General features: G+C 43.9%; 1 pseudogene; it reads right to left on the bottom strand.

Moving 5' to 3' along the window:
- Window positions 1–6,989: 6,989 nt before the first annotated feature.
- Window positions 6,990–11,987, bottom strand: LOC120706670 (annotated as a pseudogene).
- Between the last annotated feature and the right edge of the window lie 14,643 nt (window positions 11,988–26,630).

The following is a 26,630-nucleotide window of genomic DNA, read 5'->3' as shown; positions in this document are numbered from 1 at the left end:
TGCTGCGCATTGGTCTGGATGGAGTAGTGAAGGAAAACTTGGTTAGATTTATATGTTTATTTAGTTTGAACAAAGGTATAAATGAATCGTGCCAGGCTATAGATGGATTATGGGTTTCATGCAAATAGAAGAATGATCAAGATTAAGCTGAAATGGACCAATTTACCATTTTTATTATTCAAGTGGTGTGTGCAGTGGTGCGAATGCATGAAGGGTGTTTCAGCCTGGTTTACCTGTTAACATGGTAATTGGTGCCTTGCCGCCCATTATGGAGATGAAATTGGCAAATGCCCACTCGAAGTCTGCTGTCTTCTCTGATGTTAGGAGCAACCCACCAAGAACGATAGATTGGAAGTGATTGTTAATGCCCATGAATAGACCAAATGGTAGGCTGTACAGGTTTGTGCGGTATGTGGTGTCAAAGGTTATGGCATCACCAAAACTAGAGTAGTCTATCCTATTCTTCCCTGTGCACCACAACATTGATTTTAGCCTTCCATCTTCGTCGAGTTGAAATCTGACCTCCAACCCTGGGTCAGTCTCCTTCATGGTGTCTAGGAGCTTCAGTGTTTTGCCTATGTCATCTCGCATGTTCTCCTGAGCCATCTTTGCACAAATTGATCTCACAGATTCCTTCCTCATTCCTGATCTTGAGACCCCATCTGTTGCTCCTAATATATTGCATATTCTTCCAAGGCTGATGTTGTTCTCCCATAACTTCTTTATGAGATCCTTTGTGCTAGGGTCTATATAGCTGTGAGATTTCCAATGCTTGTTCTCACCGTAAGCTTTTGTGAGGCGATGGTTGTGGGTGTCATTCACTCTGCTTATGTACCAGGAATGATCGCTTCGCCTGTGCAGTCTAATCATTGCCTTGCAATCTGTTCTAATCGATGCTGACCTCTTGTTCTTGTTGAGTCCCTGCAAGTCGTATTTCATAGACAATTCAATGTATGTTATTTCCCACATATGACATTTTTCTTAGTGAGTATGAGTGCTAGGTTGAATATCAGTATCATGTTTACCTCGCATGAGCAAACAATATCTAGTTTTGTTTGGTACTTGCTGTCATTTTTCCTTCCTCTGCCAAATCGAACTCCAAACCCTTTTTCCCATGAGTAGAGGTTGTAGAAATCCCTCGCTTCTTCACGACTGTTAAATATTGTACCCTCATGTGGAAAGAAGATCGCTTCACCCGGTGACATGCTTGCACGGCGCAGGGCCTTTATCATTGCTGTTTCTTCTGCTGGAGCAATTCTGTAATCTGGCCCCTCCCTTCGCGCCCGTCTGAATGCAAGATTAGAAAAATGAAACTAGGACCATGCTACTTAATTCAATTGGACTAACTTGGTGTTGATAATTGGTGTAGTGGCATGAGTGGGGAAATATAGGTGTTATTGTGATGGTGCCATTTACTATACTACAGCCGTATTCTTGCAAAATAGTATGCAATAATTCAGCACATTAGAGTATTATGGGTTCAAATAGCAGGCACTCTGTTGCACTCGAATTTACCAAGAATTATGCTTTGTTTGAGTGGGAAATCTCATGCAGATGAGTTCTTTTTTTTGCTTCATAGAGTGTGGTGACGAATCTTACCTTTTTGGTCCTGTCGTTGGGGAGCTAGTGGAATTGGTAGGTGTTCCCGTCCTTGTACTGCAGTCCAGAGCTTGGCAATCGCCTTGCTGAACTTGGAGAGGGTCTTTCTCAGCAATCGCAGCAACAATGGCGACCTGTGCATCCCCTTGTTGCCAGGTAATGGTAGGTTCGCCGGCGGCCGGGATGAAGTCAGCGGCTATCCGCTTACTGCACTGCTGGTCTCTCGAAGTGCCCTGAGCTAGGCTGCTCTGAATTGGATCCATGGCGGATGAGGATGAACAAATCCTGATCTCGTTCTTGCGTATATGGTCTAGGATGCTTCCATTGGAAGCCAACCCCGGAGGCGGATGAGAGGGATGAACAAATCCCGATCTATTCTTGTCTATACGGCGGTCTAGGATGCTTCCATTGGAAGCCAACCCCGATGAACTGGATACGTGTGAATCGGGAATGAGTTCTGTCAGTGCTGTGTTGACCGTTGCGTGAAAGCACACTGGCCACGCTGGCAAATTGATCTAGTTATCTTGTCCACGTTGGTTAATCGCCCAAACGGTAAACGAATCTCAGCGCAGATGTGGCTAGTTCGATACCGTCCATCGAGGGTGGTACGTCCCGCCGGGCGGTACAAAATCCGCGTTGCGCTGCTATCCCCGGGCTGCTCACGCCAGAGAGGCAAGTCACCCAAGGTGTGGATGCCTGCTGCCGCCGGGAGTAGCGGAAGCGAGCCATCGTGGCGCAGCCAAGGTGCAGCGCAGAAGTCGGAGGTTATCGCCTCCGCCTCCGCCTCCGCAAGGATTCACAGGCCTGGCTGACGAGGACCTACATATTCATAAGTCAGGCCAAACCTGCTGCAGAGGACCTGCATTCATCTTCTCCATGGCCAAACCAATCAGTACTGAATTAACTCAAATTGCTTGAAGATGTTGGCGGAACTTGTAACACCCCAGGTGTTAATTCTTTGTAATTAAATTAATCACGGCCATTAGTTTCAAACCCACGCGACAAAATCACTAAACCAAAGTTTGTTTTTTTGTCAGCTTGGGCCGGACCGGTCTGACCGGTCGGAACAACCGGTCTGACCGGTCGAACCTGTATGACATGTGTGACCCACAAACATTATAACCACTTTATTTCTCTCCCCCTCACGCTCACCCTCACTCTCTCACGTCACTCTCTCACTCTCTCACATCCACTCCCTCCCTCACTCTCTCCCTCAAGTGCTCTCCCTCTCCCTATAGCCCTAAACCCCAAATCCTCCACCCCAATTTGAGCTCAAGGCCAAGAAGGCTTCAAGACGGCGAGGAGCACCTTCTCCGCCACATGTTCCTGCCCGGGAAGCCTTGGGTTTCAAGTTCTTCGCGCGGGGAAAAACTCGTTCAAAGTACTCCAACTTGTGCCGGCCCGATCTATGTTTCTAGGAGGTTCTAAGTGATTTCTTTTGGTCAATCACCTCTATATGCATCCCTCAACTAGGATCTAAAAGGGTTTTAATTTTTGGTGGGTTGGTTTTGCCAAAAATCAAGATTTCAGTTTTTGGGACGAAAATGCTGTCGGGCCCGGAGACTCCGGGTATAAGCTCGGATACTCCGGGTTTGGAACACTCCGGGCGAAACTCCGGGTATAAGCCCGGATACTCCGGGTTTGGGACACTCCGGGGGAAACTCCGGTTATAGGCCCGGAAACTCCGGACTTGGGGGTCCGGACACTCCGGGTAGTGGTCCGGATATTCCGGGTCTCTGGAAATGTTGTCAACTAGTATGGGCGTATTTTTATGTAGATTATTAGTATCTATACTCGTTTGATGACTAATCTATCATTACAAATTATAATTGCACTTCTCATGTCATATGCATATGCACTCGTGTAGCAGCCGCGGCAGAGCATGTTGTGTACGAGGTGATTGTGGAGCCATCGGAGCCGCTAGAGCAGGCCCAGTAGGAGGAGCGGCGTGAGACCCCGGCCCAAGGCTCAGCTCACCCCAGTTCTGAGCAGCAGCTCGAAGGCAAGCCCCGGTGCATGCCCTATTATTTTAAATTTATGACACCTATATATGTGTTTCTAATACTTGTGCATTAGGTTTAGGAATTGATTGGAACCCTAGTTGCATGATCCCTAGATTTCCTTGAGAATACTAGTATGAATAGGACGATAGACACGCTATGCTTACTAGATCTCGGTAGAAGTCGAATGATTTCTGGTCACTCGCGAGATGTAGGTTATCTCATTATTGTGAATATATGGAATATTGTCATATGTAGGAAAGGAAAAGAATTTGGAAGACCGGGCGGGGAGAGGTTAGCCCCGTCTGTGTCGGTTAAGGACCGTTCGTTGTCTGGCCCTGTGATCATATTTGAATTGTACTAGCCGCATACCGGGAGTAGGAGGTAGTCGAAACCGGTAAGCCCGAGTACTGCTTTGCTTCGAAAGTACAGGAACCCGCACCCAACTCCTGGGGCGAGTCGAGTAGTCGCGGAGAATTGGGGATGCATATGTTTACTTTTGGTGGTCTTACGTTGAGCTCGGCTGACCATATGTCGTTGGGCTGGTTCCTGTAGTTCGAGGCGGGGAGGGGAAAGGTTGGTGCGTGAGGTCCGACGGGGCCTTTGCGTACCGTGTTGGTTAGGTCCACCTTGCAAGGTTATATCGGATCGATTCGCCGTCAGTTGTTCTCGGATATGAGCACCTTGATCGCAGCACCGCATCGTAGTGATACAATATGGAATATGGATTATACATTTATGATGATGGTTACATTGAATTATAGTATATTTGCTCTACCATGTGTGCTCTAGTTGATTTAGGCAAATATTAGATTATAGTTAATCTATATAGAACCTGGTGCTAAAATATTGAAAATAAGGATCCACCTTTTAGATGCTTTTTCTGCAAAATAAACCACAAGCCAAATGCCTTGCATGTCTAGATATGTGGGCTAAGTATACCCAATAGTCGGGTAAGTCTTGCTGAGTATTAGTTGCTCAGGGTTTGTTGTTTACCCTATTTCAGATTTAGGAGCTAACTAGGTGTCACATCGGTGGGCTCGATGTGGCGCCTTATCTTCACGTCTCGGTAGTTCTCGAATTATTTAGTTTGTTTTATTTATTCTCTAGTAAAAATGCTCTGTAAGTTAGATTCTCTTCCGTGCTATCATTTCTTTTGTAAATTTTAAATTTAAAGCTGTTTTGTAAAAGCCTTAATATTATTTACTATTTTTGTAATATTTTATCATGCTTCATGCTGGTACTTTCTGCGCTCGACTTCGTGCGAGACTTCTGGTGTATTTCGATCGGTCTGTGGGTTGGAAACAGCTTGTCAAGTTACACTTAATTAAGCTAATGCGTCTGATGATGACGGTTACGCATAATTAAGCGCTTTAACTCGGCGGATCTGTCACAGAACTGGTCATGAGGAGGCCACAAGACTAATCAATTTGTGTTGCATATGGATTGGGAGCTCGAATTTTGGAGAATGGAGGAAGCTCGTAGAGGCCGCATGTGACGGACGAGTGGACGACGCTAGAGTGCTTTGCCATGTGCTGCTGCATCCTCGACATGAATGGACGCCTCTCCGGCCCCTTCAAAAAGATTTTCGCGGCTGGTCGGGAGTTGAGCGAGGTTCACCGGGGTGGATGCGCACGGGTAAAATTGTTTTTTTTTCAACTCCGTTAGCCACCGTTACACCTTATTCTGTCCAAAAGGGCACAAAGGTAAAGAAAACATGACGGTAGGATGTACAGGTGCAAGTAAATTTTTTAAAAATATAAAGGTCAAAAGCAATTATCATGAGAGCATACAGGTTAAAGTCTCTCATCTCTTACCAACCGAGATACATATAACAATTTTCCTCTAGAGTTCCTCTCTAACGTACATATACGTCTTGTTTTATTCAGGGCAAATGTGACTGATTGCGTGTGTGGAACTATGGATTGCTGTCGCGGAAACCAGCGAGACTAACTCCGAAAAAATCGCGAATTTTTTCGGATGTCATTTCAAGATTTTGACGTGAGGACGAACTTCCAGCGCGATCCGCTTTGAATCAGCGTACAAGCATCTTAAACAAACCAAGAAGCCTATGTTGTTCGTGCCATACCCTGTGTGTGTGGGCCTTGCTCAAGCATGTGAAACCCAGCAGGCCGGCCTTTTGATGGCCAGATTGGCCAAACGAAACGAGCCCGTGGCGCAGGTCCCAGATGTTTTAACAATTTTGTTGCTACCCCTAAAAAAACAATTTTGTTGCTCCCTCCTATATGCTTGTTTATTTGTACTACGTGCTATTAGTACCAAAAGGGATGATCTGGACCACACGAGACCGGCATAAAAGGAGATGTCCCGACCCCTTCCCCGCCGGGCCTGGTGGCGCAGGCTTGTAACCCTAGCCTTTGGGGGGCAGGAGTTTGGCAGGTTGGGCTTCGACCCTCCCGATGATATGAGCTCTCACGGCTGCCACCGACGTTACGCACTTTGAGGCAGAGAGCGTCGTTCGTTGCAGCTGGGGGGCGGCGTCTCACACCCCTGGATCGACCCAGCGGCGTGGATTTTCCATCAACCATAAGGATGATGGGGGTAATAAGAAGTTGCCCTCCTCTAGCCCTAATCGGACATCAAGATCCAAGAGCTCTCTCGCGAGGTTGTGTTCCCTCCTGCCAACTCCTTTTTTTAAAAAATATGATCAGTTGTCAAAAAGATTCTTTACTTTTCATCATCACAGTGCTCTAGTGTCAACCATAAGGATGATGGGGGTAATAAGAAGTTGCCCTCCTCTAGCCCTAATCGGACATCAAGATCCAAGAGCTCTCTCGCGAGGTTGTGTTCCCTCCTGCCAACTCCTTTTTTAAAAAAATATGATCAGTTGTCAAAAAGATTCTTTACTTTTCATCGGCATTGTAACAAGATTTTTTTTTCGGGCGTGTACATGTGTTACATGAAAAAAAAAGAGATTATGTTGTTAGGTTCTTAGCTAGACAACAAGAGATGAGCTACCATACGTTTTTTTTTTTTTTTCTCTCTAGCTCCCTCTCTCCTCACACAGCATTCTAGCAAACAGCAGCTGTGCGTTGACGTGAAAACGTACCGCGTGAAATACTTAAGCACTGAACGTGGAGCACGCAACAGCACACCTTGCAGCGCTGCCACACTAATCGGTCAGACCGGTATGGTGGACCGGCCAGATTGGTCTCTCCGGGGAGGATCCAACGAACGTCCATCCGGAAAGACGGATCCTGTCGGGGCAGATGCACCTTGGGTTGGCCTAGACCCGGCAGGCCAACTAGGACGTCTTCAAACGCTATGGAGACGCTGGTCATGTAGCAGTTGTCCAAGGAAACCAAGAAATAATCAGGCCCCACGTATATTTAACAAAACGATATCCATGAGATTCTTGGTCTGGTACACTGACACCAATAATAAACATATGTAGCAGTAGGAATAGAACAAGTAACAGAGTTGCACGATAACATCTTAAAAACATTACAAATTCTAACTTTTAATGAGAGACTTATAGGGCTAGCTCGACACAACATATGTAGCACAAGTAGCAGTAAGGAATAGAACTGAAGATCATCTAACAGCACTGGTTGAGAGAAGTCAATCGACTTCCTTAACTCCTGGCTCGCTCGTTGTCTTGTGCTGCCAATGTCCACCAACTCTAGCTTCAATGGTCGGTGCCTGCATGCAGTCCTGCGTTAGTGTTGTCCAAGAACGAACATTATTAACGGCCAAGAGAACATTACAGGCAGAAGCAAACGTCTGCCATCAATCTACAGTTAAGTGCATGCCCCATGCTGTAAAATGAATTTACCAGAATACTAGGGGCTTATTAATGAGGTCCCTACCAAGTTTGAGAAATAAATACTCTAATTTAAATTTTGGATTAGTAAAGCTACTCCGGAGACTATGATAAGTCAGAAGAAGAATCAGTTATAATGCAGTTTAATTCCTTTCTAACGTTAAAACCACAAGTCCACAACATAGTTGCATATTCATGGCAGAGATCAGTTTATCATTACTGCTACACGAAACATTAGTAAAACAGCACAACATACCCCAACCATCTCTAGTACTAATTACTACAAAATAATGTTAAGAAAGGCAGTCCAATGTAATTCTTTTGCTGAACTTCCATGCACATAAAACATACCCAAAGTGTAGAAGTAACCAACAAAAGAACAATGATGAAATATTTAAGGAACAAGACCTATCAGCGTGGGTCAACTAAAGAATCAGGGTAGTAGCTGTAAGCAGTATTGGGAGGTATTGTAGGCACATGTGCAGGAAGATATGACATTGTGGAATGTCTGAAACAGGTCTATGCTCCCTCAGTCAGTTCTGATTTCTGAATACTAATGGGAGCACAACAAATTGTACAAAATAGACGTGGAACAAAAATTTTGGCAACCAGCTATCTGAAAAGTTTGATGAGGCTATTACACTGAAATTCTATTAAGACTATCATGAACATCAAACAAATAACATCTGAATAGAAAATTTAATAATATAATTGAAAACTTAGGCAGATATTTTAAAAATAACCTCAGCAGAAAAAAGGTGAATATGAGCATACTCCATGTAGACCAAACGAATTACATAAGGGATGTTCAGTCAGGGCAAGTTTTGGTTCCAGAGGTGAAGTTATGTCAAGGGTCCTTAATTGAAACCACTTCTCCTCCATTTACAAATAGGGAGAATTTCGCATGGTATTTGCTATCTAATACAAGCTATTGACCATCAGTTTTCAACTAGAAGGAGCAAATGAATTAGCATTCTATATTACAAAAAAAAGAACCCTAGAATCAGAACCTCTTCTGCCTGGCTCATTTCAAAAATTAAAGAATAAAATAAGAAACTATGCATGCATATGGCCAATCATGATACTTCAACAAAACAGCTATGTACAAAAATTACTTGGAGTAGTGCAGTTAAATATTACACATACTGTTCCTTAGCAGCTAAAAGCTTCAGAGAAATGGGCAGATAGAGTATGTCCAAAAACACATCATGAGGCCAATAGTTTACCATGGTTTTCAGCATGGCTTGTGAAGTTCATAATTTGTGAGACAGGAGCAGCAGGGGTACCTACATTGAGTTGTGGCAATCAGATATGGAAACAGGCAGCAGTGGTCTGATGTTGCTACTACATGGCAGTGTAGTTATTAATTATAGTGCACATAAAACTCATGCAAAATGCTTTGTATGAATCACAACCATAAGATACCATCACGATCCTACAATGGCACTAGACTATCATTATAAGCTAGTTAGTAGTTAATGCCACCACGATCCTACATGGCTCGCCAATTTATTGCCTGCATTTGTGACTGACAAGAGAACCGAATTTTAGTAGTGCTGTCCAAGTACCAAAATACTCTACAAGATTGGAGCAGCAGACGTTCTTAGCACACGGTTTTGTCAGATTACCTTCATTTGCCACTGATGGCATCTCATGGTTCAAAATCAAGCCACTAAACACAACACTGGAACCTATAACAAAAACAATTAAAACGGTTAGCTAGCAAGGTACTTAATAGTTAAAAATAGACATGTCAAAACCTAACAAGGATGTTACACAGAAGTGTCAAGTAAACAAGAGATGTGAAGCAACCTACAAAAGATGCCTAAGGATTCTTATGGCTAATAAAGATACTACTTATTAAGAAATATACTCATAGAGTTCTCAGAGCAAGTGGGCAAGATTAAACTGCATGCATTTAGGAAAAAAAAAGTCTGAAACAACAAAAGCTGTGTATTTTCAACAATGGATCGACACAGCGTACTGCATGTCTCTACTAGGTTAAATATCATTATCAATGGCGCACACATCCCATTACCAAGGATCAATTTCCTAGACTAAATGTGCAAATAAAGATATGTCCTTGTTTGAAAACAACTAAGGATGTTACACTTGGTGTTCACTACTAATGAGAAGCTAGAGGGATTAATTAATCATATGGAGGCTGGTAATGGCTTGGAACTGATGTTAACAATAATAGTCATAAAATTAGTGCAGTAGGAGCAAAACATTGTGTGTAACAATGATGAAATTAGTCACAGCAGCAACAAATCTAAGGTGAGAGAGTTGGCCCTAATTTTGCATGATATGAAATGTGTTAGACTGTTAGTTTGCTCTTCTTTCGCGGGGCATGAAGGGCCACCATCTAAAAAGAAAGGAGTGAAGCCAATACTGAAGTAGAAACAAATATAGTGATTGAAAGCAGGTTGGCATAATTTTATTATGGAAAATGACTAAATAAATAAACGTCCATTGCAAAATCTAGGTATAAAGTTTACACATTGAAAATATCCTTAGGTACCTTTGTTGGATTGAAAAAATAAAGTGTGAACTTACCTTCTGTTACACTTATCTGAAGTGGATTCACCTGATGGGACTCTACACGTTTACCAGCTTTTAAACATTCATCTGATGATCAGACAAGTTCATCATCAGTAAATATAATAACACATTGTCTGTCTACAAAAACGAACAAATATAATTCAATCCTGAATAAAGTAGTCAACAGAAGAGACATGTCAGACCAGTTTTAACTGTGATGATAACCTATGATGTAATTTGTATAAAAGTATAACTTGGATGTGTGCTCAAGCTACCATGATAAATCACATATGAGCTTCATTTAGAGTAAAGACAAGCTTGTTTTACCAACAATATCTGCCACCCAGTTTAGTGCCTTGGACATGGACAGTTCTGCAATGGAAGACACATTGCTCAGATGCAAATGTTACCAGTCCAATTTCTTAATGGCAAAATGCTTATAGAAAGAATGGTATCTTACCATCACATGATTCCTGAGAGGGACTCGAAATAGCCAGCAGACTGCACAAAAAAGAAAAGAAAGAAAGAAAGAAAAACTGTGAGCGATCACACTACCAAAATGCATTGGTTGAAAAGAAATTCATAAACAGCAGGATTGAGCTAGTGATGAGAATTTTATCGTTCATCTCATATAAGCAAAAAAATAAAAGTATCAGTAATTCAGTAGAGTACCTTCTCCTTTTCCCAAGATAGTGCTTGGCAAGAGCAGAGGCTCTTGCCCCGCGGGCTTGTTTTCCCAAGATAGTGCTTGGCAAGATTGAGTGGGCTTGTTTTTTGAGAGGATACCTCCGGTGGAACCTGACAACATTATAATCAAATCGATGGAGTAGCAATGAAACTAGATATGGGCAAGCTAGTGTGGAAGCAGAACATAAGAAACAAGGAGAAGTGCAAATTAATTTCAGCTTAACACTATACCCGAACCCAATAGGAAGAACATTGTGAGGCTTATTAATTGGGCCGTCCGGCCTAAACACGAGCTCTTTTAATTCCGGAGTCCGATGAACCAACGTATAGACAATCAAGGCCGCCTTGAGCCTCACACACTCCCAGTCAATCAAGTCCCTATTATCATCATCATTAACACGAAATTGATTTTTAATCCGAGGCACATGCATGAAACAAGAAGAGCAAACGGCACCAAACATTTGCTTTGACTGCTCAAATTTGTATCTTCTCTGCTGCATGCATGCACATATCTGACTTGCTGCCGAGAGCAGATCACGTTGAGCATGATGGAGCGGAGCCTGATGGCGCCGTGGCAGAGGGTCCTGTCGTGGCTGAGGTACTGGGCGTACATGGCGGCGCTTCCATCTTCGCCGGCGACGATGTTGGCCAAGGACCTGTGCGCGCCGAGGAAGAGGCGGAGGGCCATGGCCTCGGCGCTGAGCGGCCGCCTGGTGTCCGGCGGCGGCAGGAAGCGGGCGAGGTAGCGCAGGGCGTCGGACCAGCGGCCTCCCACCACGAATCCCCGCAGCCGCCGCAGGTCGAAGATGGCGTCCGACTCGTTGAGCATCCTGCACGACGCGCAGACGCATGCGACCAAACACCATCGTTTTTAGGATCAGCGACCAACGAAGCAAACATCATCGTCATCAGCTTTGAAAAAAAGAGAAGACGAATTAGACTATTAGTAGAAGGCGAACGAGGAAGGGACGGACGTACGATTCGGCCGTGGCTTGCAAGCCTTGGAGCCAGAGCCAGGAGCAGAGGCGCCGGTGGCGGAACCGCCTCACGCACGGGTTCTCCGCCTTGCCGTCGCCGCGCATCGTTCCGATCGGCATCTCCCTCCTCTCCGTCGCGCCGCGCCGCGTTGGGTGTTAAGGTTAATTCCTCGGAGAGGGGAAATCCGCCGGAGAAGGCTCCCCGCTCGCTGCCTGTATGTATATATATCATAGCGGCGAGCGTGCTCTCTCTCTCTCTCCTAGGAACCCCTGCTCGGCGTCCAAAAGAAAGGGGAAATCACCCCTGCTCGGCAAGCTGCGGCCCCTCTGTCAGGGGATCCAGTTACTAAATCCCTGCGGGCGCAAGTCGTGGACCGCGGGCGCAAATCCCTGCCTGCCCGCGCCGGATTCCCATCTGGCGCGAGTGAGTAGGGGTTATCCGCGGCGTAGGAATGGCAATTTTACCCACGGTTCTTTCGCAAAGACGGTTCGTTTAGCCTTTAAATTTGTCCCGCAAAGACTGTCCGTTTAGATTGTAGTAAAGTCCGTCTAATTAAAGTAATATCAAATGTCAAAAGATAATTGTATTAACAAGAGCAAATAGCCAATCAAATGTTTAAGTGGATGTTATTTTTATAGTTTCAATGCTTTGTATTTATTGAGGATATAGGGAACCAAATAAATAGCGCGGTCTTCAATCACAACTAGTTAATTAGAAGTAGCATGATCATATTTCACTACTAGTAATATGTCTGAAATTTTCTAAACGAACGGTCTTTGTGGGATAGAGGAAGTATGTTGTGTATCCAAAATACAATTAATAATCTAATAAACCTATATCATTCTCGAATTTTATATCTCATTTTTTTATTGTATGAACTACGTAGAATGATAATAAGATTATGTAAAGTAATATATGTGTTATTTTGTTTATTCTTTGTAGTGAAATGTATGCATATTATTGTGACATTTTTAGATGAAATACATAGCTAGAATTGAACGCATTTACTTACATACAACTACAAAACATATGTTGAAGATAAGAAACAAAATAGTGCAGGATCAACTGTTTAGTTCTCTATTTTACTAATGATTTGCATTCGCTCTTGTATGCGATAAATTCAAAATGTGCTAGTCTATATGACCAACTGATAAGTTATTTATATTATTATTAATATAGATGGTGGGTACTTGAAACTTGGGTACGAGTACGGATATAAAATTCTACCCGCTAAACTTTGTGAGGAGGGGTATGTCTTAGAGTTTCGAGTATTGCCGCGAACGAGTATTTACTTTACTCACACCTTACCCGATCTATTGCCATCCCTACCCTCGGGCGCAAATCAGCAAACCCGGCCGCGGCCACATGGTGGGTGTTGGGAATTGGGATGGCTGCAACTTACCTGCCCCCTCAAACCCCTGGACGAGAGCAAATATTTAACCGCGGGTGGCGTGTGCGCCAGATAAATATGCGGACAAGCTTACTTCAAGATTCGTGGAGGGGTTTGGTTGGTGTATTTTGTATACTATATTGATGAACAGTTTGAGCAGTTGATCTTTTTTTACTAGTATTTTGCCCGTGCGTTACTACGAATAATATAAATTTTATCCATAAATATATGGGCCCAATAATTTTTTCGGTGAAAACTCCATGCACAACATGTATGACCGCGTGAGGTATTAATTGTCCGGTTTTTTATTGTATTGAGATTCGTATTGATTTGTTCGGGTTCCTATTAGGATTCCGATTGATGGACTGTGGGCCCACTTGTCAATAACATAGGCGGATCAAATCAACGTACCAAACTAAAAATTTGGGTAGAAACCTTACTCATTTTAGTAATAGGTATAGATATAGATATAGATTTGGGACGAACGGGCGGAGCATGGTAGGAAGCTTCGAGAGACGGATAAATGTATTGCAGGGAGCGCGTGGAAAGCACGTGGGATAGATCCAACATATCTCCAAACCAAACACACGCTAGGTTGCTCGTGCTCCCATAGTGTTGGGGCCATGCCCTGCGCGGATGCACCATAGAAAGTACCAGCAACACGCCCGGGCCGGCTTTCCGTGCATTGACACAGCGGTCTTCCGGATTACATGTAGTCACGTACAGGACTACAGGCACTGTCGTGACTTACGTAGTACTTTCCTAGACGTATGGCACAATGCATTTTAGTGCCAAACCGAAAACCCTTCCACGTCGAGACCAGGATGAAAGAGCACGCGCTGTCCCTTCTCACGCCGGGCCTGGTGGCGCCGGCCTGTCACCCCACGCTTCTGGGGGGCAGGGTTGGCTGGAGGGGGATGTTCAGGTTTGCTCTCATGGAGCCACCGGTTCCCACCGGTTCCGGTTTCGGCCGGTACCTAATCGGCCAAAATTCAAAATTTAAATTTAAATTTAAAAAATTAAAAATTCTTAAAAAAATCCTAAAAATACTTCAAGTTGCGATGAATCTAATGGTATCAAATTTTTTCAAAAAATCGTTCATTTAGTATAGTTTGCGGGGATTTAAAGTTATATCAAAAAAGAAAAAGAAAAAAATGGGCCGGCCCATTAAAGCCCACCAGTCAAACCGGTCGGTAAACCGGTTGCACAGGAGCTTTTGAATTTGAATTTGAATTCAAACCGGTCAAACCGACCGGTAAAACCAGCCGGTAAACCGGTCGGAACCGGTTGCACGTGAGCTTTTGAATTTATTTGAATTTGGATTTGAATTCAACCGGTTTCCACCGGTCAAACCGGTCCGGTAAACCGAAACTGGTGGCCGGCGGTTTGGGTTAACCGGTCGGGAAAAAAACCCTGGCGGGGGTGCCATCAGCACCTATGCTTCAGAAGAAGCTAACTGGAAACGGTGCCCCCTTGTCAACTCTCTTTTTTATTTTTATTATTTTTAAAGTTGAACTCCTTTAAAATCTTTTACACCTTTGTGATTTGTGATGTGATCCGCTTTGGATCAGAGTGTACAATCATCTTAAACCCAGCGGCCTTGTTGTTCCCTGTCATGCCCTGAATACTTGTGTGGGCCTTGCTGATCAAGCATATGGAACCCAGCAGGCCGGCCCTTTTGACCAAATGGTTCAAATAAACGAGCCCGTGGCGGAGCAGGTCCCAATCAGCTAGTCGATCTTTTAATTTCAACGTACTCTTCACTAACGGGTGTTTATTTGCACATGATGCCATGTGTTATTTAGTACCGAAAGGATGATCTGGACCACACGAGACCGGCATAAGAAGAGACGTCCTGACCCCTTCCCCGCCGGGCCTGGCAGCGCAGGCTTTGTAACCCTAGCCTTTAGGGGGCAGGAGTTGGCCGGTTGTGGGTTCTTCGACCCTCCCGATGTTGAGCTCTCCCGGCTGCACCCGACGTACGCACCTTTGGCCATCAGACCGTTGGTGCAGCCCGGGTAGCCCTAATCGGAGGATCAAGCTCCAAGGAGCTCTCGCGGGGGGAGTTTGTGTGTTCCTCCTGCCAACACCCCTTCTTTTTCAAAATTTTATTATGTTAGGTCTTACGCTATGTTGTTGTTGTAGTTGGTCCACTACTACAAAAACATTGATTTGTCCCGGTTGGGAAATCGCTGTTGTCCCGGTTTCCCAACCGGGAATGCCTGTCCGGGACAAAAGGGGGTGCCCTTTGTCCCGGGTGTGGCAACCGGGACAAAAGAGGACATTTTGTCCCGGTTGGTAACACCAACCGGGACAAAAGGTGCAGTCAGCGCCCACGTGGCTGGCGCACCCTTTTGTCCCGGTTGGTGTTACCAACCGGGACAAAAGGTCTCTTTTTTTTCTTCATGTTTTTCTTTTCTCAATTCTTTTTCTATTTCAATTATACTTTTGCATTTCAATTAAACTTATGTATTGGAATTCAGTGTGTATGATCTCCACTAATATATACATATATATAGTTACTTATATAATATTTGTCATAGATAGTTTTCATATATAAATTAATTCACTTATATATATGTATACACATATCTATACATGTGAATTCCTTTACATATGAAAATGTCTAGGACCAATATTATATAAATATATATATACACATATATATTATTGGAGTGCTTATATATATAATACATACATACTCCATCATATTTGCATAGGTATATTCGTTCTTAATTACATAGTAGAATTCGCCTTTTGGAAATTTAATACATACATACATACTCATAAATAGAAATTTAATACATAGACACACATATATATTTACATAGTTATATTCGTTCTTAATTACATATATACGCGTATATTGTCATATTTACTGTGATTGTCAATATTAGATATTCCATCATAGTAGAATTCGCCTTTTGGATCGAGGACTTGCTCAACAATAAATCCGGAGAATTGTTCTTGAATCGCCATAATCTTTTCCTCCGGTATGAGTTTATCGCGCATCTCCCCGACCTATGGAAAAAGGGGATAATTAATTTTGACTAATTAAAATACGAGTTCAAATATTAACAAGTTTTTTACTTACTTCCTCCTCCCAATCTGTCCAGCCCTTTGGAGGACCTACCAGACCATGGATGTTCTCGCATATATAGTATGCGCACAATACAGTGCCTGGTTTCTGCCTCATACACTTTAAGAGAGAAGAAATTATCAGGTATTTACATGAATATATAATAAAACTAATGAATCGTGCAACGAATCATCCAAGCGCGTACCGGAAAATCTGTCTTGATCTTCAATTCCTTGTCAAATTTGCCTGGATGATTTTTAGCGAATTCTTTCCAAACCCTGTGCATGATTAGAACAATTATAGTCAAGTAACAAAGTGATTCAAATTATCGGTCATGGACGGAGTAGTGGTAGAATTACTTTTTCATCATGTTAAGAAGATTTTCGTATTGTTCTGGAGGTCTCCTCAATGAGTCCATAACCACGAGTAGGCTCTTCTCGGGAATTATGACAATTAGGACAAAGTGTTCACTGCAAGATTATACGGAGGCAGTTCTTGGTAGTTAAGGTTTAAACAATTCGATTATAGAATAGAAAGAGTTAGACGGAAGGAATCACTCACGCAAAGTTGTAAGGAAACAATATCATTTGCTTGTTGTGATGAACGCTTATGTACTTGAACAAGTTTTAGAATATGTCATCGGGATTGTCCCGTAGAAGCCTCCAATTACAAGTAATTGGGTCGATGAAGCCGAGGTGAGAGTATCCCTTTCTTCTGCAAGTATGTATCTCCATTCTACATGATACCGAATAAATCAAGAGATCAGTATGTTGAGATCATGCAAAACAATACGTAAGGAGAGTAAAATACTTACAGAACCCACAAGCCGACCATAGAGATGTCGAGGGCCTCCTGATGGAATAGTTGGTAAATTTCTTCCAAGTTTATCCATATAATGGCCTCCCCCCGTAAGAAATCGTCATCTTTAATCTTTGCGCCCTGCATGAAGATGCAATCGGCCATCGCACGCATGTAGTGCTGGTGCAGCTTATACATTTGCGTTGGAAGCACAGACACTACTTCGGGGGGTACAAGAGTTTTGCCGATCTCAAACGTCCATTTGACGACCACATCGGCCTTTGGAATATCTTCTCCCCCTGCAATCTGAGCGGCCGTCAGGTTTGATTCTTTCAGAAATGTAACAAAGTCTTGTTCTTGCGTCGTCTGTCCCACTACGAGAGGCTCTATTGATTGTTTCTTTTGGGCTCCGAGCTGTGGAACGTCGGACGACGACGACTTTGATTGTCTCTTCTTTTTCTCAGTAGTTTTGATAATTGTGCGTTCGTAGTCTGAAGGGGGGTCTCTCGGAATGAATTTTTTCTTATTTGCTTCGCACATTCCCTTAAAAAATTTCAAATCTATCGGATTTATGACTTTCTCGGGCTCTGGCTTCGGCTTCGGCTTGAAGTGCTCTTTAACTCTTTCTTGAGTTATCCGATCGCATTCTTCAAGGCTCATGTCCCAGGGTTTAATAGGAGCCTCCTTGGTTTTCTTCTTCTTTTCCTTCTTCTTTGGAGGCTCCCTAGCCGGTGCAGCTACCTTCTTTGCCGGCGGCCGTTTCTGCTTCTTTGCCGGCGGCGGAGGGGGTGACCATGGAGGCGACGGTGACGCTTGAGTGTTCATCGGTGCATGAGATGATGGTGATGGAGAATGTGCCGGTGAACCTTGCCGAGACAGTGCTACCCTTGGGGAGTTTTGCGGAGATGCCGGTCTTGGAGAGGCATGCTGAGATGCCGGTCTTGGTGTTTGATCATCCGACTTTAGGACAATGTAGCGCTTATCCCATAGGATGTAGCCATGAATGGCTTCTGCTAGTGTCCTCTCCCCATCGCCTCCAGGAATATCAAGCTCGAGCGTCTCCCAACCCTGGCACACCTGCTCCACGCCAACTCTTGTGTATCTAGGCGGAATTTGCTGCCCGTGGTACACGTCGCCTGGTTCGGTTGGCATGGCGGTACCGTACGCAACAGTGAACATTAAGTTCTTAACGGCAGTCTGCAGGTCACAAGGTGTCCGGTGGGTGATCTCATCCACTGGAAATCGCTGCGGAGCCGACGCTTCAACTGCGGCCTGGATCCCCATGGGCTCGGCAGCGGCGACGTCTGTGGAAGCGCAGCTGCTTTTCCGCTGAGACAGGTGATCGGCTGCGACACTAGGCTCTGGAGGCAACGTTTGCGCTTGCTGTTGCTGGCTCATTGCTACGGCCACTTGGCGTTGAACCTCTTCCTCCAGTCTTTGATCGTGTGACATGAGCCGTTCCTCTAGCCTTCGCAGGTGCTCCCGCTCATCATTCTTTCTTCTTTGCCGGCTTCTATATGAATCAATGTAATCCCTGAACCCATACTTCCACGGAACCACGCCTTTGCCTCTTGTGCGGCCCGGATGCTCTGGATTCCCAAGGGCGTAAGTCAGCTCGTCCCTCTCTCTATCCGGCTGGAATGTTCCCTCGGCCGCTGCTTGTATGGCCTCCTGTAGTCTCTGGGCTGCTCGCTGGATGTTTGGCCCATAGATGCAGTCACCAGTCAATGGGTCCAAGCTTCCCCCGTGACCATAAAACCAGGTCCTTGACCTTTCAGGCCAGTTCATGGTCGCAGGTCGGATGCCTCTGTCAAGCAGATCCTGCTCCATCTTCTCCCATTTGGGTACTGCAAGCTTGTAGCCTCCTTGGCCTAGAGTGTGATGGTACACTTTCTTCGAGGCGTTGTCTTTGGCCTTCTGCACCTTCTGAAGCCCAAGCTCTGAAGACTTGTATTCCACAAATGCATCCCAGTGACCCCTGAGCTTTTCGAGCTCGCCGGTAAATACGGGTGTGGTCCCGGTCTTGATATATTTCTTCGTCAAAATTTTCTTGAATGATCGCAGTTGTTCGGCCATCTTACTCAGGGTCCAGCGCTTGCATATCTCTTCGGATTCAGCTGGAACCGTGAAGTTTTTCTTAAGCTCCCGCCAGCACCATTCTTTTTCTCTTTCGGGTACCGCATCCCGTTCCTCGCTTGGATTGGAAGCTTTCCAGAGCCTAAAGCTGATCGGGATGTGGTCCCTGACAATACATCCGGATTGTCTTATGAATTTTTTGGCGGCAGCTTCTGGAGCGATCGGTTCGCCATCTGGACCAACTTCCATTATAATGAACCGCCCTTCCAGTTTTTTGTTGGGCCTCGCTTCGTCTTTTTCTGCTGCGACGATGATCCAGACGGCTATAAAAAAAACATTCATAGTATTCATATAGATTCAGATGAAAATATGATTGTCACTACAAATAAGTATAGTTTTGATATGTACATTAGCACTTTGTTCAGCAGCAGCGTCATCCTGAATAGATGGTGCCTCAATTCCATCACCGGACATATTCAAATATATGTCGGTATTGCTGCCATCATCAGCTTGTTCAGCGACATCTCCTTGACCTTCGCCAATCATATTCAACAGGAACTGTTCGTCTTCCGCGTCTGTGTGTCGCGGGTCCATCGTAACTAAAATATGAATACAAATAAAACCCTTAAAAATTATCTAAATAATCCACTCCAGAAATTTGCGGCTGGGGATAGGCGGAGGGCCGAGGGCCGAAGGCGAAGGGCTCAAAGCCGAGGGCCGGAGGCGCACTGGGGCGAACGCGGAGCCGGGGGGGACGTGGGCTCAGGGCGAGCTATGAGCAGAGACGGAGAGAATGATTCTTTTGCATTTGGGGCTTCCTTGCTAGGCTTTATAGAATTGGGTCCATAAGTTGTATATGATACTCTCTCCATGTCAAAATAACCAAGAAGGTTGCAAATAACTCAGGAACTTTGTCTAGTTAACCAAGAAGGTTGCAAATAACTATCAAAAAAAGAAGGTTGCAAATACAGATTCATGTACAATATATGATGTGATCCATCAAAAGATGAGCATACTATTCATGCACATAGAAAAGCAGAGTAGTGTTTTACTTTTTCTGCTTTCAAAACTGTGCCTTTCATAAAAAAAATTCATGAGCGGGATATGTACAAATATGGACTAATAAGAATTAATAACTCATGATGGTTTACTTACAATTCACAGGTATATGATGCTACCTATTTCCGGTAGTTCTGTTTCTAACAATACCTAATGCCTTGCTAACATTTACTACATTCGACAATTGCCAGAATTCTGGTAAAAATTATCTACATAGTTATTGTTCCACAATGCTAGATCAGTGATCCATCTATTAGTAGTACCTTAATTTCTTCTGGTAGCATGTTACTGCTCAACCTTTAAATAAATTACTTCAAAGCTCAAGATGCTGAAAACAATAATTAGCTCCTGATCATAGTCATTCATCAATCGATTCTAACACTATCAGATCCTCCATGTCCAATGCGGTGCGCAATACCAATAATACGATGAAAGACGAATTTTTTTTACAACAGCTTGCTAGTATACCAATGCGCGCGCGGAGTGGAGGCCGGGGGCGGCGAAGACGAGGGCGGCGGACGTCAACGGCGGCGGCGCTCGCAGGGACGACGGCGCTCGGTGACGTGGGCTCGCGCGGCGGGGCTCTGGGCGGCGACGTCGACGGCGGCGGTGCTCGGGGAGCTCGAGCGGTGGGGGGAGCAGGGGAACGGACGGCGGGAGGGAGGAAGGGCGAAGGAGGGAGGAAGCTAGGAAATATATGGGGGGGGGGGACTTTTGTCCCGGGTGAAGCCACCACCCGGGACAAAAGGACCTTTTGTCCCGGGTGGTGGATTCACCCGGGACAAAAGGGGTTTTTGGGCGGGCCGGGAAAATTCCCAGCCCGCGGCCCACCTTTAGTCCCGGGTAGATCTACCACCCGGGACAAAAGGGGCCCGTTTTCCCTCGTTCCCGCCTAATGTTATGTTTGTTTTTGTTTTTTTTACTTCTCTTTTAAAATTGGCTTTCATTTGTTAATTCAGTTAATAAAATTATGATTCCAAAAATTATGGAACAAAATTTCTTATCTCTATATAAACTTGATACACGCAACAAAAATAATTAATTTTCATTCAAGTGATTGGGTCAATGAAATATCTAACTTTTTTGAAATCATATTTGTTATTTTGACCATGCAAAAATATATTAGGTGATTTTTTTTTCAAACTGTTGCTTTTCGATAGAAAGTGGATTCTATCACGATATTAACGTTTAAAAAGTGAATTTTAGATAAAATTAAGCAATTTCATGATATTAATGAGTAGTGTGTGAGTTTGAGAGATAGTGTGTGTTAGTGAGATTGTGTGTGTTAGTGAGAGAGTATAGTGTGTTAATGTGAATGTAATTTCATGAAATAAATAAAATTAGTTGAGTAATCCATTATTGAATGAAAATTATAATTGAGTCTAGTAATTAAGTGAAAAATATATAAAATAATATAAATAACACATAAAGTATAATTGTACAGTACATATATAATAAAAGTATTCGAATTGCGATTATGTTTTTATACAATAATATAAAATGATTCAAGTACATGAAGGATTAGCGGTAACAGACTTTCTCTTCACAAATGTCCCTTGATTATGATCACGGCGCAAGTATGGAGCATCATCATTGGCTAGCAGTGTAACACCCCGGGTGTTTGCACAGTAATTTAATTAGGTGTCTGCACAGTAATTATGTATGTTTACTATGCATCATGTGCTTGAAATGCTTAAAAAGGATCTTTTTGTAATTATGAAAGGGTATATGTGTAATTATGATTTTATGCAAGGTCCTTTCTGCAGTTGTGTTGAATAGGTTGAGCAATTATAGTTTTAGAGGAGGGTGTTTGTGCAAAATTTCAGTGCATTTAATGCATGGTAGTCATTTTGCTTGTAAGTCTACATTTGAAGTGATTTTGCATTGAAAAAGACAAAATTCCTAGAGTTTAAAATCCCTCTTGTGTTTTCAAATTTAGCTCTCTATTCTTTGGTAAAATAAACTTTTGCACAACATCAAAGTTGTAGCTCTTGAAAAATTGAACAACTTTCATGTTGGGCACTTTTTCATTTGAGCTTTGGTTTAAAAGTTATCGCTGTTTTACAGTGGGGTCCCTGGAACTTTTGGTAATTGCAAAATCACCCTTATGACCATCTCCCCCTCCCTGCTCTGCTTCTCGCCGCCGGCCACCGACAGCGCCGCCGTGGAGCGCCTTCCCGGCTTTCCCGGCCATTACTTCGCCGTGCGCTGGCTTCCACGCGTCGCCGGCGAGCTCCTCCCCCTCCTGTTGCCTCGCGCTGGAGCCTCCACCCCTCGCCACGCACCCCCGCCGCGCCCAGAACCTCCCCGACGGCCGCCACCGCGACGCCGCCGTGGAACGGCCGCTGCAGAGCACGCCGCCCTCTTCTAGCGAGCGCCCGAGCACTACACATATCCCAGGACTCGATTTTGTGCATCCCTTTGCTCCATCCTCGCTCCCACGCTGCAGAACACCACCGCCGCCCCGCTTGAACCCCGGCGAGCTCCACCCCGCTGCGGAGCCGCCACTGCAGACCCGCTCCACCCCTACATCCCCCACCATTAGCACCGCCTCGACCTCGCGCAGCTCCTAGGCCATTTTTCCCTCGCCCAAACCTACCGGAGCTACCTCGCCGCCGTGCTCCGAGCCCGCTAGCCGCCGCTCGCCGTCGACACCCCACCTCCGACCACCCTAGCCTCGATTCCAAGCACCCAGAGGTGCGCCTTGAACCCGTGAGGCTCACGCACCCCTCCTACCTCGCCGCCGGTGAGTCCCTCGCCGGGAAACGGCCGGTCAAACCTCACCTCCCCTCTCTGACCCGACCCAAGGACCGCGTGCTTGAATTTGAGAAAGCCCAGGGGGTTATCTGCGATGTCAGTGACCCATTGCAACAGTGCCTTAGGGACTGGTTTGCAATGTTTTTCAGTGATCTTTGAAATTCAATATCAATTCGTAGAAAATTCGTAAATTAGCAAATCTTGATGTTTTGGAATCCTCTTGAAGAGCTCTATGCAGTAGAACCATAATATGTTAGGCTTTAGTTGCAAGTTTTTGCTGTAGATTTTGTTTTGTGTTACTAGGTGTATAAATACTAGTTCTTTAATCTTTTTATTATGTGATACTTGAAAACTGATATTGCTCTGAAATTTTGGTAGTAGTTTACTCTTGTTACACTAGCTTTGCTATAAAAATTTCATGATAAGTTCTTTGTTGTAGCTTTTTATTTGATTTAATCCTTGTTTAGTATACTTTATTTATGATAAATAGTTTCTGTTCTTGTTAAATCCTGAAAATATTCCTGAGTGTTCTTCTGGAGTATATTAGCTTGTCCAGGAAGTTTGAGCCTTAGTTCATGGCTAGATCAGGGGCTAAAATATAAATCTTGCTAATCTGTTGTCTGTTTTATTTATTTTCTCAGAATTATTTCGGTGTAGATAAAATCATGAAAAATTCACAGTAGATATATCATACCTGTGTAGATCTCCTGTTAAATTTTGAGCTTCTGTTTTGATCTATTTTGATCTGTATAATTCAAGCTTGTACTAGGTGTTGCCTGCATAAATGATTTGTTGTGATTAAATGGTTACATGTCTTGGCATGATTTTTGTAGGGTAGATTACTTTGTTCATTTTCTGTTTAGTGTAATTTTGGTATATTTTATTACTATTTGTACTTTGAGTTGTTGATTTATTTACAAACCATGACTTAATTGTATAGGAAATCACCACCCCTCATTTTATGAAGTTAGTTAACTTCTTTTGTGCTGTTGATCATGATGTCTTGTGTAGTTAAATTTGTTATTTAACTACTCTGTAAACGATTGCCCATGCTTGTTTATAATGTTGTTCTTGCATTACATATAGATACGACTACTTTGTCAGACGGGACGTACGAGTTGATTCCGGAGTCTGACGGAGGTGATCTCGACGCTCAAGTAAACACTGCGGAACTAACTGAAGCCCCGAACCAAAGTTCGGAAGAGCCTAGCGCTGAAATAGTTAGCAACTACCGAGAAGGCAAGCCCCGGACATAACCTATATTTCAAATTATTATCATTTACTGTTATTACTTACTTGTGCATTTACAGTTCTTAGGATTTGAATTGAAACCCTAGATGCATGATCCTAGGAACCTATGTACTGAACACTAGACCTGAGTTCGACTATCTGCTAAGCTTATAGGAACGGTAAAAGTCGAGTGATTGCCTGTCACTCGCGAGCTTTATAGGAATTGTTTGTTTACTTTCTGTTATCAATATAAGGACGACGGACGGGGTTGTGTTCGATATCATGTCCTATGTGAGACCCCGTCTGTGTTGATGAACTTGCTAAGGTCGCGGTGTGTGGTAGTGCTGGTTAAGTTTTTGAAAGTACTAGTCACATGCCGTAAATATGGTACGCGGCAAGCCTAGTAGCCGATTGGACCGGGGAGTGGATATACCTCCCACTCTCTCAGTAGGGATAGGTTTTATTATATGTTGCGCAACACTACGACTTCTAGGGACAAGGTTCGGCCTTGGAGCCCTGTAGTCGGGGAGAGTGGCACTATCCACAAGCCGGAAAGAAAGGTTAACGGTTGTTTGGGAATGACCCGACGGTATTCCAGACGTGTGTGCTAGGTTACCCTTGCAAGGTTGAATTTCGATTCAGAATCGTCCGCCTCTCACGATGAAATGAGACTGCTTGATCTCTTTGCCACACAGAGTAATAAGAGCAACAATATTCTTATTAATCTTGATGTTTGCTTAGAAGTTCCAACATGTTTGGTTAGTAGATGCATACATAGAATGGTTAATCAACTAGAATCTTGAAGCTAAAACTTGAAAGTAAGGACCTACTCTTTATTGCTTTTCAGCAAAGGAAAAACCAGAGCCTTACAAAGCCTTGCATAGTCTAGCTAAGGTGGGCTACTTTTACCCGTTGTCGGTTAAGTCTTGCTGAGTATTAGAATACTCAGCCTTGCTGTTGAAACCCTTTTTCAGGTATGACTTTTGAGGATCAGGTCGCTAGCTTGACCTATCCTTGCTCGTTGCCTCCTGGCTGGTCCGTAGAATGGGATACGTCTTCGGCCGGCAATGACTATGACAAGTGATACCATGCTTGGGCTAGCTTGGTATACTTTTGGCGACGTGTTGTAGTGATCGTGTTTCATCTTCCGCTGTTTAGACTCTGAACTTATAATCCTGGCTTGTATAACTGTTGTACTTAAGTTGGCTTTGTAATAAGGTTTTCAACTGGTTTGTAATCATTACTATGCCTGTGTTGTAAAAATTTTGGTTGTAATATCTCTGGACTCGCCTTCGTGCGGGGTATGCTTGTTCGATCCAAGAATCGGTGGTTGTATCGGGACGTTACCCGACAGACCAAAAATTGTTCCGTTTGAAGTGCGTTTAAGCTAATGTTGCCTTTATGGTGATGGTTTACGCACTTGAGCCGGGATAATTTAGGCGGTTCTGCCACAAGCAGGATGCATGGATCAGCATTTACTTCGAAAGGTGGAATGGCAACAAAATTATTATATTCTTCTGAAAAGTCTGTCTTGTCCTCCACTCCAATGATGTTTCTCTTTCCTGATAGAACTATGTGTCGCTTAGGCTCATCCTTTTGCTTGTTGATCCCCTTCTTTGGCTTGCTGGACATGTCCTTAATGTAGAAAACCTGAGCGACATCCTGGGCTAGGACAAATGGCTCGTCTCTATACCCAAGATTGTTGAGATCAACTATTGTCATCCCATACTCATCTTTTGTTACCCCTCCTCCAGATAGCTTAACCCATTGGCAACGAAATAGAGGCACCTTGAAATTGGGACCGTAATCCAGCTCCCATATCTCTTCAATGTAGCCGTAATATGTGTCTTTTTTTCCATTATTGTCCGTGGCATCCATACGAACACCGCTGTTTTGGTTGGTACTCTTTTTATCTTGGGCTATCGTATAAAATGTGTTTCCATTTATCTCGTACCCTTGGTATGTTAAGATATTCCAAGATGGTCTCCTAGCCAATAAGAACAGTTGTTCACTTATATCCATGTTATGCATTAGATGCTTCCGCAACCAGCTGCAGAAAGTGTTCATGTGCTCACGTGTAATCCATGCCTCAGACTTTTCCGGGAAATTGGAGAGCAGAATTTTCTTGTGTTCCTCGATATATGGGTCAACCAAGGATGATTGTTGAAGAACCGTATAATGCGCTTTCTTGAATGAGAAATCATCTGTGCCGACATAAGATTTCTTTCCTAATGTACCCTTTTCAGTTAGTCTCCCCTCATATCGCGATTCAGGGACTCCAATCGGTTTAAGGTCATCAATAAAGTCAACACAAAAGTCAATGACCTCCTCAGTTCCGTAGGCACTAGCGATGCTTCCTTCTGGACGAGCTCTATTACGAACACATTTCTTGAGTACCCCCATGAACCTTTCAAATGGGAACATGTTGTGTAGAAATACTGGTCCGAGAATATCAATCTCTTTGACAAGGTGCACTAGAAGATGTGTCATGATGTTGAAGAAAGATGGTGGAAATATCAGCTCAAAGCCAACAAGACATTGCACCACATCGTTTTGCAGCTTTATCAAATTCTCCGGGTCAATTATCTTCTGAGAAACTGCGTTGAGGAAGGCACATATCTTCACGATGGTTAACCGGACGTTATCAGGCAG

Source organism: Panicum virgatum, chromosome 1K (assembly GCF_016808335.1).
Source record: "Panicum virgatum strain AP13 chromosome 1K, P.virgatum_v5, whole genome shotgun sequence".
Lineage (NCBI taxonomy): Eukaryota > Viridiplantae > Streptophyta > Magnoliopsida > Poales > Poaceae > Panicum > Panicum virgatum.
Note: the sequence above shows the minus strand (reverse complement) of the source record. Positions and strands in the feature narration are given on the sequence as shown.